The 13480-nt window shown below is 35.4% G+C and overlaps 1 protein-coding gene across 1 annotated transcript in view; it reads right to left on the minus strand.

Moving 5' to 3' along the window:
* Window positions 1-13480, minus strand: part of RAB3C (RAB3C, member RAS oncogene family) — a 289518-nt gene that overhangs the window by 213307 nt on the left and 62731 nt on the right. The gene's annotated exons all lie outside the window — the stretch shown is intronic.

The raw sequence follows: 13480 nt of genomic DNA on the forward strand, positions 1-13480 counted from the left end.
TGGGCTCTAGGCGTACGGGCTTCAGTAGTTGCGGCACACAGGCTCAGTAGTTGTGGCTCGCAGGCTCTAGAGCACAGGCTCAGTAGTTGTGGCACATAGGTTTAGCTGCTCCACAGCATGTGGGATCTATCCGGACCAGGGCTCGAACCCGTGTCCCCTGCATTGGCAGGCAGATTCTTAACCACTGCACCACCAGGGAAGCCCTCATTTCTCTATTCTAAAATACATTTCTGGAAAGCCTATACAATGCAAGCCATTCCGATGATACCAGGAAGATATAAAATGAATAATACAGAGTTTGAATAATTCAAGGAGAAGCAGTCCCAGGACTTGCATAGAGAAGATGATTCTTCCACAGTGTGGGTCCATTAAGGAATTAATCAAATAACAACAATGAAATGAGTGCCCATAGATTGAAGAGCATTTAATTGACCAATTATTATACTGCTTCAATGTGAAATCACTGGTACAATACACTGGCAGTCATAAAGACTATTTTGTTTGTAGGCAGGGCCCAAGCTTTAGTGTCTTCTAATAAAGAGAGGTCCATAGCAGCTAATTCCTCAAGAGTACAGCTTAAAAGAAGTAACTAGAAAAACTATTGCAACTGAAAGACGTTGCTAACAAGTTTGTACACAAAAATTTTTCCATAGATCATATTCCCATATCTTCTGTAACACAGTAATGCCCATCAGGTATTATTTCTCTCTTCTCTCACTTGTGATATACTAATCCCCATCCCCAACCCATAACAGCAATATGCATTACCAGCCTGGCAGGACTAAATAATATATCATGATTTTGTGTTAAGTTTTACCCACAAATACTCTCATGGAGGTATGTATACTTTCCCAAATTGCTTTTGTTCACTCAATTATTCATTAATTTAATAACTGTTTACTTAACAAATATTTGTTCTAGGTCCAGAGGATTTAATAGTGAGTAGGGAAAATGTGGGCTCTACCCTAATGGAACTTAATTACTATTCATTGTGGTAAATAAATAAAAATGATACTATAATGGTAAATGTTATGTTATGTATATTTTACCACCAAAAAAAGTGGGAAAAAAAAAAGATATTGTAGTGTCAGGTAAGAATACCCAAAAGGGAAATTAAGCAGCATCAGAGAACAGAGACTGATATGGGAATGGGTTTTGTGTCCTTTTAGATACAGTGGTCGGAGAAGTCCTCTTGCAGGAGGGGATATTTTGCCAAATGGCATTAAGTGAGCAAGGGAGATTAAGGACATGACCTGTGAGCAATTGCACTAAAGGGAGAGAGTAAGTCATTCTAAAGTCTGGAAGAAGAGCATTTCAGGGCTAGAGTGCAAAGAGCCTGAGATGTGAAGGGCCTTGGAGTATTTGAGAATTGGAAAGAAGTCAAGTGTGGGGTGCAAAGTCAGCTAGAGGAATAATGGTAAGAAATGAGCTGGAAGGAGATGCCAGGGGCCAGATCCTGCAAATCCTGTGAGGTAATTTTGAGGCATTTTTGGGTTTTGAGTGTGATGGGAAGCTAATGAATGATTTTGAAAAGGAGGGTTATATGATTTAATGTGCTTTTTAAAAATTAAATTTTCATTTTGAAATAATTATAGATTCACATGTAGTTGTAAGAAACAATATAAAGAGATCCTGTGTACTCTTTACCCAGTGTCCCCCAATGACAACACCTTACAAAAACTATAGCACAACACCACAACCAGGATATTGACACTGATACAGTCAAGTCCAGAACATTTCCAGCACCACAAGGATGCCTCCTATTGCCCTTTTATAGCCATGTCCACTTCCCACCCCCTCCTCTGTCCCTGCCCCTAGCAACCACTAATCTGTTCTCCATTTCTATAATTTTGTTATTTCAAGGATGTTATATAAATGGAATCCTACAGTATATGACCTTTGGGGATTGATTTTTTCAATCAGCATATCCCTGGAGGTTCATCCAGGTTGGTGTGTGTATCAGTGGTTCACTCCTTTTCATTGCTGAGTAGCGCCCCTTGTACGGATGAACTACAGTTTGTTTAGCCATTACCCACTGAAGGACATCTGGGTTGTTTTCAGTTTGGGGCTATTAAGAATAATGCTGCTATGAACATTCATGTACAGTTTTCTGTGTGAACATAAGTTTTTCTTCCTTTGGGATAAATGCTCAGGAATGCTATTGCTGGGCCACATGTTTAGTTTTACAAGAAGCTGTTACACTGTTTTCCAGTGGGGCTGTTCCATTTCACATCCCACCATCACAGCAGGAGAGGTTCAGTTGTTCAGCAACCTTAACAGCACTTGGCACTGTCAGCTGCTTGCTGTTGTTTTTATTTTTTACTTTAGTATTCTAATAGGTGTGTAGTGGTATCCCACCGTGGTTTTAGTTTGGACTACCTTAATGATTAATGATGTTAAGCATCTTTTCATATTCTTGTTAGCCATTTGAACACCTTCTTTGTCACCTTCTTTGATGACATGTCTGTTCAGATCTTTTGCCCAAGTAACATTTAATTTTAGCTAATAGCTACATCTGGGTTAATCTTTCCCCTTCTATTTCACCTTAGTAAATTGAGTTACATTTTAATATTTAAAACTCAAGGTTCTTAGGAGAAAGATAACTAATCTCTTAGCAAAATTAATTTTCCAACAAATAACAATGAAATTTTATTCAAACCTCTTAGTAAAATGTGTTTACAAGGCAGAATATCTGTGCCAAGAGTGGGTCTACTAATACTATCCTTTTGATCTGAACTAACATTAATTTTATAACCCACATTTCCTACTGCGGTCAAGCTAAGCATTAGCCAACAATGTTTATCTGTACATAACAATGTCCACAGATATAAGTACAAATGAAAGTAATCATCTAAATATTTTAATTCCCCAAAATGTGCTTTTGTTTTAATTTGAAGAAGAAAAATAATTAAGCAAAAGAATGGATACTGTACTCTGTGTACTCTGCGTGTTTAGATATAACTTTAGTAAGTGTCTATTAATTAAATACAGTGAAACATTCAGTTTTTGACTAGAAAAATGCAGAAGTACTATTTGGATGATTCGGATGAAAGAAACATAAACAACTCCTTCTTTAAGAGCCAGTGATTCTGCACTTACATTCTTTATCCCATCTTCCCTTATGTAGACATATACAGATTCCTTCTTTGTGGCAGTGTCTCATTGAGGAAAGTGTGCTTTATTGGTAGGATCATTTCCTCTTTTTTTAAAAAAAAATCAATTTTATTGAGTTAAAATTTACATACATTAAAATAAATCCATTTTTGCATAGAGTTCAATGAGTTTGGATAAACATATGCTTGTTTAACCATGGCCACGATCAAGAAATAGAGTATCTTCAAAAAAAAGAAAAAAAGAAAGAAAAAGAAGAAGGAAAGAAATAGAGCATCTTCATCATCCCAAAAAAGTTCTCTCGTGCCCCTTTGAAGTCAGGACACTCCCACCCCTCACCCAGGTCACCCCTCATCTGATTTCTATCACTATAGCTTAGTTTTTGTCTGTTCTAGGATTTCATACAAGTGGATCCATACAATATGTTCCCTTTTGTATCTGGCTTTGTTTGCTCTGCATAATGCTTTTGAGATTCATCTAGTTTATTGAATTTGAATCCCAGCTCTTTTTATGAGCTGTATGGCAAATGGACCAATTATTTAACTTCTGTTTTCTCAGCTGAGGAATTGTCTTATTCGTACATTTCTGAGGGGGTTGTTATGAGAATTAATATCAAGGTAGCTGGCTTGGTGCTCAATAATTTTATCCGTATGGATATAAATGTGATTTATATCATTATATTTTTTTCCTTCATTCTCTCCTCCTATCAAAGGAGAAGTGGATAATTCTGAAGCGGCCACAAGCCTAATTCAACATGTTCTATGAGAGAAACCAGCACAGAGAAAACTCTGCCGTCATAATTTTATTATTGAACAAAGACACTCCCCTGAATTTCTGCCTCTTTCTTCCCCATCTCCTTTGGCCTTGAGCAAATTGGTTATAGGCAGCTCTGCCTTCTCTGCCCTAGGTTCCATTCTGCCCCTTCCAGAGTCAAATGACTTCCAAGAAAAGGTCACAATATCCCTTCCCTCCCAACACAGTAAAAGAGAAAATGAAACTACAGGCCGCCCCCTCCAGGGGCTTTCTCGATATAAAAGACTAAGTACAAGAGGCCTTTCCTTCTCCTAACAAAAATCTCATCATTCCTGACCTGATTCCATCAAGTGGGGATTCGGGATATGGGAGAGGAAGAGCAGCCGGAGATTCGATATTTCCTCCCTGATCGGTCACCTCTGCCAAATCTCTTCCTGCTCACACTAGAAAATGATTGATATTCTAGCTTCTTTTTGCTTTTACCACTGTTCACCCCATTTTGTTCTCTTACACTTTTGTCCATCTCTTCCTCTGTGGTGCATTCATGATATTATAATATGAACATTCATTCACAGGAAGCTGGGGGGTGGGCAGGAGGAAAGATACAGGGCCTATAGTTCTGGCAATTAGCAACTTTCAAGAATAGGGTTAATGGATTTAACTAGCGTCCCTTTAATCTTCTGAAAGACCTCTCTTTTGGCACTGCCCCTGGCTTCTCAAGCATTGCCACCCACTGGGTGTAGTCAGGTCACCAACCAAAAGACAGCTCTCATGTGTTTGATCAAAGTCAGATCTGTCTCTACACACTACTATATATAGGGAACTATATTCAATATCCTATGATAAACCATAATGGAAAAGAATCTGAAAAGAAATATATTTATATATGTATACTGATTCACTTTGCTGTACACCTAAAACTAACACAACATTGTAAATCAACTACACTTCAATAAAAAAATTATACTGAATATATCCAAATAAAACTTATTACATCCATTAAAAAAAAAAACTTAGATCTGTCTCATCTAGGGTTTATCCAATCAGTCAGCTGCAGCCCCACCTGCTCAGATGGGTCTTTAACACTCGAATTATTAGAGTGGCTTAGTCAAGCGTACAACGGTAAATACAAAAAAAAGTGTGTACAAAAATGGTTTTCAGTAGCGAGTGTTTGGTCCCAAGAAATTAATAATTCTTTGGAGTTGATACAAACTGTTTTGCTATGGATGGAAAGTACATGTCTAATTAACATGGGTATGTATATTAGAAATAACATGGCAGGAAAAAAAAGTAAGATGGACACACGATTCCAAATGATATTCAGATGCATTCATTTCCAGTTATTGAACTTGTTTATTTCTCTGAATAGAATGATATTTGCTGCAGGTAGCAAAATTCTAATGAAAAACCCGTGAGACATGACTGTCCTTTAAGGTATGCTTTAGCTTCTGTTCTTTCACATGCTAACGAAAACCCTGTTGTTATTTCATGAAAGAAATGAAATATTCACAAAATTAAGGCTTTAATGGGACGTTGAAATAAGAGATGAATTTTAGGGGTACATGAACATTATAATGTTTTAATTTTGATAGTGCATGTTAATCAAGTTTCTCGGAATATCTCCCTGAGTCAGAGGTTGTTGGTATTCCTCTATACTCCCCCAACCCCAATCATCCATTCTAGATGGGTCCTACGATTCAGTTTTACCAGTGGAATGTGAGGGAAGTGAGCCCTATCCATGGCAGGTAAGAGTGTGTGTGCTTTCTCCATGCAGTCTCTCCTTTCCTTAGAGTTAAACATAAAGGAATCCAAGATGGTAGACTTAAAAGATGGAAGAAGCCTAGGCTTTGTGCTTCAAGGAGGGCTACACAGAAGAGCTACCCAACTTGATTCAGACCATAACATAAGAAATAAATAACCACAAGAAAAAAACTGTATTACATTGTCACTATGATATTAGGGTTGATCTATAGCGTTATTAATTTCCCTGGCTAATGTAGTCTCTTTCCCATATCTGATTTGTGTGATGAAATGGGGTTGGTATTCACAGAACCAACTCCAGGAAAACACAGGCAGCTATCTTTGAAGAACCATTTACTTCCTTATTTTATTGTTGTTTCTGTATAGGCTGGGGTGGGGTAGCAGATGGATGGGTAGAGGGATAAGTATACCCTTATTAAGAGTCAGTCTCAGGGACCATATCATTTCTTACTTTTCAAATCCCAGGTAAGGCATAACAATTAGAATTTCTATAATGGACTACTAAAATCTTACGGGTTTAAGGGAACCTTATAATATGTTTCATACTTGTCTACCTTGCAGACATAGAGGCAGAATATTATTTTGTTTGTTTGTTTCCTTTTGGGTTTTTGCATCCCAAGGTAATTACCATATTAAGAACTTAAGGAAAGAGGTGATCATCATGAAATCAGTGGCCAGTGAATTAGAAGCAATTTCTAGCTGCTTGAGAAAGAATTAATTTTATTATTTATTTGAAAATCTAATATTGGTAAGAATTACTTTATTATTTCTTTGAAAATCTAATATTTGCAGTAATTAATTTTATTATTTCTTTGAAAATCTAATATCTTTTTCCTATAAAAAAGCCAGCTGGGAAAATGAGGCTTGGTTCTGCCAGAGTAAAGTTCTCCATTATGAGCACCCATGGTATAACTAAATGGTCCTGCCCACCACAGACTCTGGAGGGGTAAACTATGTGTTATCTAGGAAAAAAGTCCTGTCATCTCCCTCACTGGAAAACATGAGTGATATAAGAAGAGATGATTGCTTCTTACTCTCTGGGACTAAAGGAAGAAAAAGATTACATAAAGCCTGGAAAGGATTATTCACCCAATATTTGTTGAGAGTTTACTATGGGGCAGGCATAAATTCTCAAAAGGGACCAAAGAAAATATTATATGTAGTGAAGACATTACCCCTTCCAAAAGAAGAGACATAATTTCAATTCATTATACTTATTCATCTGAAATAAAATACCTTATAGGGAAATACTTATATAATACATGTATGTGTATGTATGCATTCATAAAAATACATACATGTGTGTGGACTTCAAAAAGCAATACTGAGAATTATTTTTCTATGCAATTAACTCACATTTTTGCCTAATGTGGTAGATTGCAAAATAGCCACAATTCTTCAAACCTACCTGTCTGCGTGCCCCTTTTATAACTTTGCAGCTTCTCCTATCACAATATGGCAGTTATTTTTCCTCTCCTTTGAATCTGGGCTGATCTTCTGACGTGCTTTGGCCAATAGATATGACTGAAGTAATGATATGCAAGTTCTGAGTCTAGGTCTCAAGAGGTCTGTATGCTTCTTCCCTCTTTTGAAACTGTCAAGGTAACATGTAAACAAACCCAAGCTAGCCAGCTGGATGATAAGATACATGTGGCCCAACAGCCCCATTGCCCACTGCCCAGCAAACAGCCAGTCAACCTCAGAAGTAAAGCCTCTCTGCTGCTGACCACAGATGTGAGAAAATATGATCAAAACTCAACGCTCAGAAGAGCCACCCAGCTGAGTCAAACTGTTGACCCAGAGAATGGTAGGCTAAATAAATTTTTGTTGTTTTAAGCCACTAAGCTTTAACATGGTGTGTTAGGCAGCAAGAGATAAGTGATGCAACCAACAGGGGGATTTTAATGTATGCATTAACCATGGAAGAATTTTTAGTAGGCTGCTAAATAATATTCTACTTATTTTTAAAAGTAAGGTTCTCATTCCTAAACTACAGTCCTTTCCTCTAGTGCTCACTGTGGTAAATACATAAGCAAGCTGGAGTTTAAATCTCAAATTCACACTTATTTACTAGGTAGACCTCGGGGAAGTCACTTGGCCTCTCAGGTTTTAGTTTGTCCTACATTAAGATGGAGATATGCTATTTCATCGAGTTTTGTTGGGAGGATTAAATAAGCTGACATAAGTAAATTGTCCATTACTATACCTGCAACATAATAGACACACACAAAGCAGTTCTTTTTCTTCCCAAGCTTTCTGTTTCTTTCTATTTTTAATTGTGCAGTGATTCCCAGTGTCCCCCTCTGTCACTAATTCTGGAACTATCACTTTGAAACAGAGTTAACTAACTTTCATTCTAGTGGCCTCTCCCTTGCTTAAAACAACTTTTTTCCCCATGGGTTTTACACAAACTAGGTTTATTACACATATAACATCTACCTTTAAAGAAATTATGTATATGTTTATATTGTATATATTATATATAGTTATAAATTATACATTATACTTATTGTATGTGCATATATGTGTAATTTGCTTATCAGTACCTGAAATTAATGTGTATATTTCTATACTTACATATTTGATTACTTAGTATTGTTTGTCTCACCCACAAGAACATCAGCTCTCTGAGGTTTTTGTGTTTCATATCCCCACCCCTGGCACAGCACCTGGGACACAGTAGAGGATAAGTATTTGTGGAATGAGAGGATAAATGAACAAATGCTTCTCAATCATTACTATGAAACAAATTTACACATTCGTGGGAAAACATTTAATTCAAAGATTTTTTTTTCAAATGCAATTTTGAAAGACATTAGAAAGAGAGAGAAGTAACATGACATGAAGGGATTTCACTATTGCTTGCTTTATGCAGTTTGCCTTTTAATGGTTTTTCATCACAATGAGGATTTCCTAAAATATTTTCTCATCTAAGACTGAAGATTTCATTTGAAATTTTGAATAGTAACTCTAATTAATTATGTAAGTACTCTCTGTAGTAGAAACTGTTCCTATGACTTAAAACAGTTAAATTATAACTATGAACAGCATAATCAGACATATATACTCTGTCATAAAACTGATTTGAAAAGTTAGATTTGAATCTCATAGGGTAAAATTAAACTCTTTTGGAAACTCTTCTTATTTCTCAGTTTAAAATGTATTCCAACTTGCTGTGTTCCCCGGAAGGAACCTATAAATCCTTGACCATGAAAACCCTTTTATTATCTGCTGTTAAAAACGATTTCCTTCGGGCAAATTGCACTCTCCAAGCAATCCTTTATTGCCTACATGACATATTATGGTCCAACAGTGGATCTAAGAATGCTTTGGAAACCTTAAATTGCTCTAAGCTTTAAAATCAAATGCTTAGACTAAGCCAGTTCGTCTAACAAAAAGAGCAAGCAGAAGAAATCAGGGCAAAAAAAGAGGGAGAAGCAAATGCAGAAAACATTAACTTAGAAAGTCAGAAAATATGAATTTTTATAGTTTGGGGTTTCATTTCCAGGTCATTTCATCTAAAATGCTTTGTCTATTCTTCAGGCTGCTGTCATTGTATGAATAACAGGCACCCTAAATAGATTATGTGTAAACTGAAGACTATGGAACTTAATAGGCACAAAACTCTGTCATAATTTTTCTTTCAATTAGAATAAAGTTTATCTTTCCGTGACTTCAACTACCACCTAAAGGTGAATGATGTCTAAATCTGTCACCAGTTCCCTTCTCTATCAAGTGTTCCAACGGTCCTCACCAAGTAAATGTCTTACCACCACCTCATCACCAACCACGAAGTCAACGTGACCCACACAAAACTCAGTTATCTCCTGTACTTATCTCATCCCATGACACAGTAACCCACCAGGCTCCCCAAGCAGAAGTCTTGCAGTTTTCCTTTCTCACTCTCATTCTCTCTTTAACCACTCACCAGACCTGTTGTTCTACCTTCAGATTCCAAACTTCTAACCATCTTTCACAATGTAGTCTCACACCACCTCCCCAGATCATTGCCTTTCATTTTCCCTTCATTCTTTCAGGCTGCTGAAGATTATTCTTCTTGGGAGGTGTTGATTTGTTAACAGGAAATATTTCCCAAACTCAATATTCCTCCTTATATCAGTAAAATTGTGAATACATATAATATTACTCTTTCATCTTGGTGTTTCATAATTTTATGTACATTTAAAACTTAATTTATTGATACTTTTTAGAGAAATTATTTTTTCCATACCTTTGTTAGTTGTGTATACTTGTTTTATAAATATATTAAAAACACTTATAATGCATAAGTAATGATCTGCAATTTTTCTTCCAGATTTACAATAAAAGCTCACCCATATCAATTTTAAATAATAACGGCAAAAAAAAAGAAGATCCTTAGAAGAGATTATGATACTAAGTGAAGTAAGTCAGAGAAAGACAAATATCATATGATATCGCTTATATGTGGAATCTAAAAAAATGATACAAATGGACTTATTTACAAAACAGAAATAGACTCACAGACATAAAAAACAAACTTATGATTACCAAACGGGAAAGACAAGGGAAGGGATAAATTAGGAGTTTGGGATTAACAGATACACACTACTATTTATAAAATAGATAAAAAACAAGGACCTGCTGCATGGAACAGGGAACTATATTCAGTAACTTGTATAACCTACAATGTAAAAGAATCTGAAAAAGAATATATATATATGTCTGACTGAATCACTTTGCTGTACACCTTAAACTAACACAACATTGTAAATCAACTATACTTCAATAAAGAGTTGTTTGTTTTGAAAAAACAAAAAAGACCCTTGTAAACCAATAACAATTGACACCTTTTCTAAAGAAACAGAAATTTACAAGTGAAAAGTAAAGTTTCAACTCACTCTAACAATAAAAATCTTGAAATATCTAGGAATAAATTTGAAGAGAAGTGTGAAGATATTGTATAGGGAATATTATGTAACACTACTCAAGAGTGCAATGTAAAAACTGCATAAATGAAGAGTCAACGTTTTTTCTTTGCTGTAAGAACTCAGTATTGTGAAACTATCAATTTTCCCTAAATCAGTCCATAAATTCAATGTGACCAAAATAAAACCCCAATAGTATTTTATTTTACAAGTTATCAGAATTTTTCTAAAGTATATCTGGAAGAGTAATAAAGGAAAATTTCAAACAATAAAGAGTATAGAGCAAGAAAGTATCCTTCCAGATTTAAAAACGTATTATAAAACCAGAGTAATTAAAACCAATGTACTGGGACAGGATTAAACAGATCAATGGAAGCTTTGTATAGAAATCTAGTCAAATATACAATGGAAAAGCAAAGATGGCATTCCAAAACAATAGGGGAGAAATGATTATTGAATCAATGGACTTGGACAAGCTAGTATCTTTGAAAAAAAAAACCTGGATCCCTCTATCCTTTTCCAGAATAACTTTTATATGAATCAAAGATTTAAATGTAAAAAGCAAAGATAAAATTACCAAAAGAAAACACAGAAGTTTAGTACTTTCTAAACATATTAATTATTTATGGAAAATTAAATAATAAAAGAGATATTGGAAAAAATAGCAATACATGACAAAAAATTAAAATCCTTTTATATATGAAATAGGTTTTATACATATGAAATATTAATGAGTACGATGGCAGATTAAAGAGTAATCTGTAACATGATGCCATTTATATAAGACTGTTTACCTACTTCTATACATCTATAAATGTATAAAGAAAGGTCTAGAAGAATATGCTACAAAATAATAATTATATTCTCATAGGCATGGGATAAGATTTTTGATAATTTTTATATTATTTGACTATATTTGCATTTTTTCAACTGTTTATAATAAACATTTATAATAATTATAAAAATAATAAAGCTATTTTAAGCAAAATTAAATTTGTATGGAATAATAAACACAGGAAAAAGCCAAGAGAATACTGCAAAAGGAAAATAAACAAAAACTACTACTCCATATATTTTTTAAACATTTTTTATTGGAGTATAATTGCTTTACAGTGGTGTGTTATTTTCTGCTTTACGACAAAGTGAAACAGCTATACATATACATATACCCCATATCTCCTCCCTCTTGCGTCTCCCTCCCACTCTCCCTATCCCACCCCTCTAGGTGGTTGCAAAGCACCGAGCTGATCTCCTGTGCTGTGTGGCTGCTTCACACTAGCTATTTTCCATTTGGTCTACTCCATATTTTTTAAAAGACGATATAATTCACATACACGTAAGAGAGAAACTATGTGAATTGGTGTTCAAAAAGAGTTCATTATTTATTCATCATTTATTATATTTCATTCTCAATTCATCCTCTGGTTTACCATGCAAATAAAATAATCATTTAAGATATTTATGACTCAATTTATCTGTTTTTGACTGATATAAAGAAATATAAGGAACCATATTTTAGGCATAGGACAATGCTTAATAACCCTTTCATTAGAGCATTTTTTTTCACTAGAAGAGATTTAATAATTGATAAAAATGTACAAAAATATTCAAATCAGAAATGCTTTAGAATGTGTACCACAAAGTCAGTACTTCTCAGTGAGTAGGGAAGGTAAGACTTCCTCAATGAAAAAAAGCAAGAGAAAGATCAGATTGTAAAAGAAAAAAAAAAAGACAACTGTTAAAAAAATCGTTTAAGGGGCTTCCCTGGTGGCGCAGTGGTTGAGAGTCCGCCTGCCAATGCAGGAGACACGGGTTCGTGCCCTGGTCCGGGAGGATCCCACATGCCGCAGAGCGGCTGGGCCCGTGAGCCATGGCCGCTGAGCCTGCGCGTCCGGAGCCTGTGCTCCGCAACGGGAGAGGCCACAACAGTGAGAGGCCCACGTACCGCAAAAAAAGAAAAAAAAAATCGTTTAAGTCAACATTGATTTGTTTTAGACAAGGATATTGCAACCATCACTTAAGGTTTGGTGGCACATTCTTTATTAGGTCTTTAAGGCAATATATTTAAGCTAATTTACAATTTAATTTGATGTTAACTTTTTAAACATCACCTCAAAATAATGCCCTCACAATAGCCTTTTTAAAATGCATTTAGAGAAATACGTGAAGACACATATTAATCAAACTATCAAAAATTAAATACAAAGAAAAAATGTTAAAAGCAGCAAGGGAAAAACAACAAATAACATACAAGGGAATCCCCGTAAAGTTAACAGCTAATCTTTCAGCAGAAACTCTGCAAGCCAGAAGGGACTGGCAGGACATATTTAAAGTGATGAAAGGGAAAAACCTACAACCAAGATTACTCTACCCAGCAAGGATCTCATTCAGATTTGACAAAGAAATTAAAACCTTCACAGACTAGCAAAAGCTAAGAGAATTCAGCAGCACCAAACCAGCTTTACAACAAATGCTAAAGGAACTTCTCTAGGCAGGAAACATAAGAGAAGGAAAAGACCTACAATAACAAACCCAAAGCAATTAAGAAAATGGTAATAGGAACATACATATCGATAATTACCTTAAACGTGAATGGATTAAATGCTCCCACCAAAAGACATAGACTGGCTGAATGGATACAAAAACAAGACCTGTATATATGCTGTCTACAAGAGACCCACTTCAGACCTAGGGACACATACAGACTGAAAGTGAGGGGATGGAAAAAGATATTCCATGCAAATGGAAATCAAAAGAAAGCTGGAGTAGCAATTCTCATATCAGACAAAATAGACTTTAAAACAAAGACTATTACAAGAGACAAAGAAGGACACTACATGCTGATAAAGGGATCAATCCAAGAAGAAGACAGAAAATAATTGTGGCTTTATTATAGTAGTGCTCAATAGCACCACTATAGTTAAGGGTCTACCAGGTTTCCATTAAGA

This window comes from Aethalodelphis obliquidens, unplaced genomic scaffold (genome assembly GCF_003676395.1).
Source record: "Aethalodelphis obliquidens isolate GAN/ISIS:26980383/991018 unplaced genomic scaffold, ASM367639v1 scaffold4, whole genome shotgun sequence".
Taxonomy (NCBI): domain Eukaryota; kingdom Metazoa; phylum Chordata; class Mammalia; order Artiodactyla; family Delphinidae; genus Aethalodelphis; species Aethalodelphis obliquidens.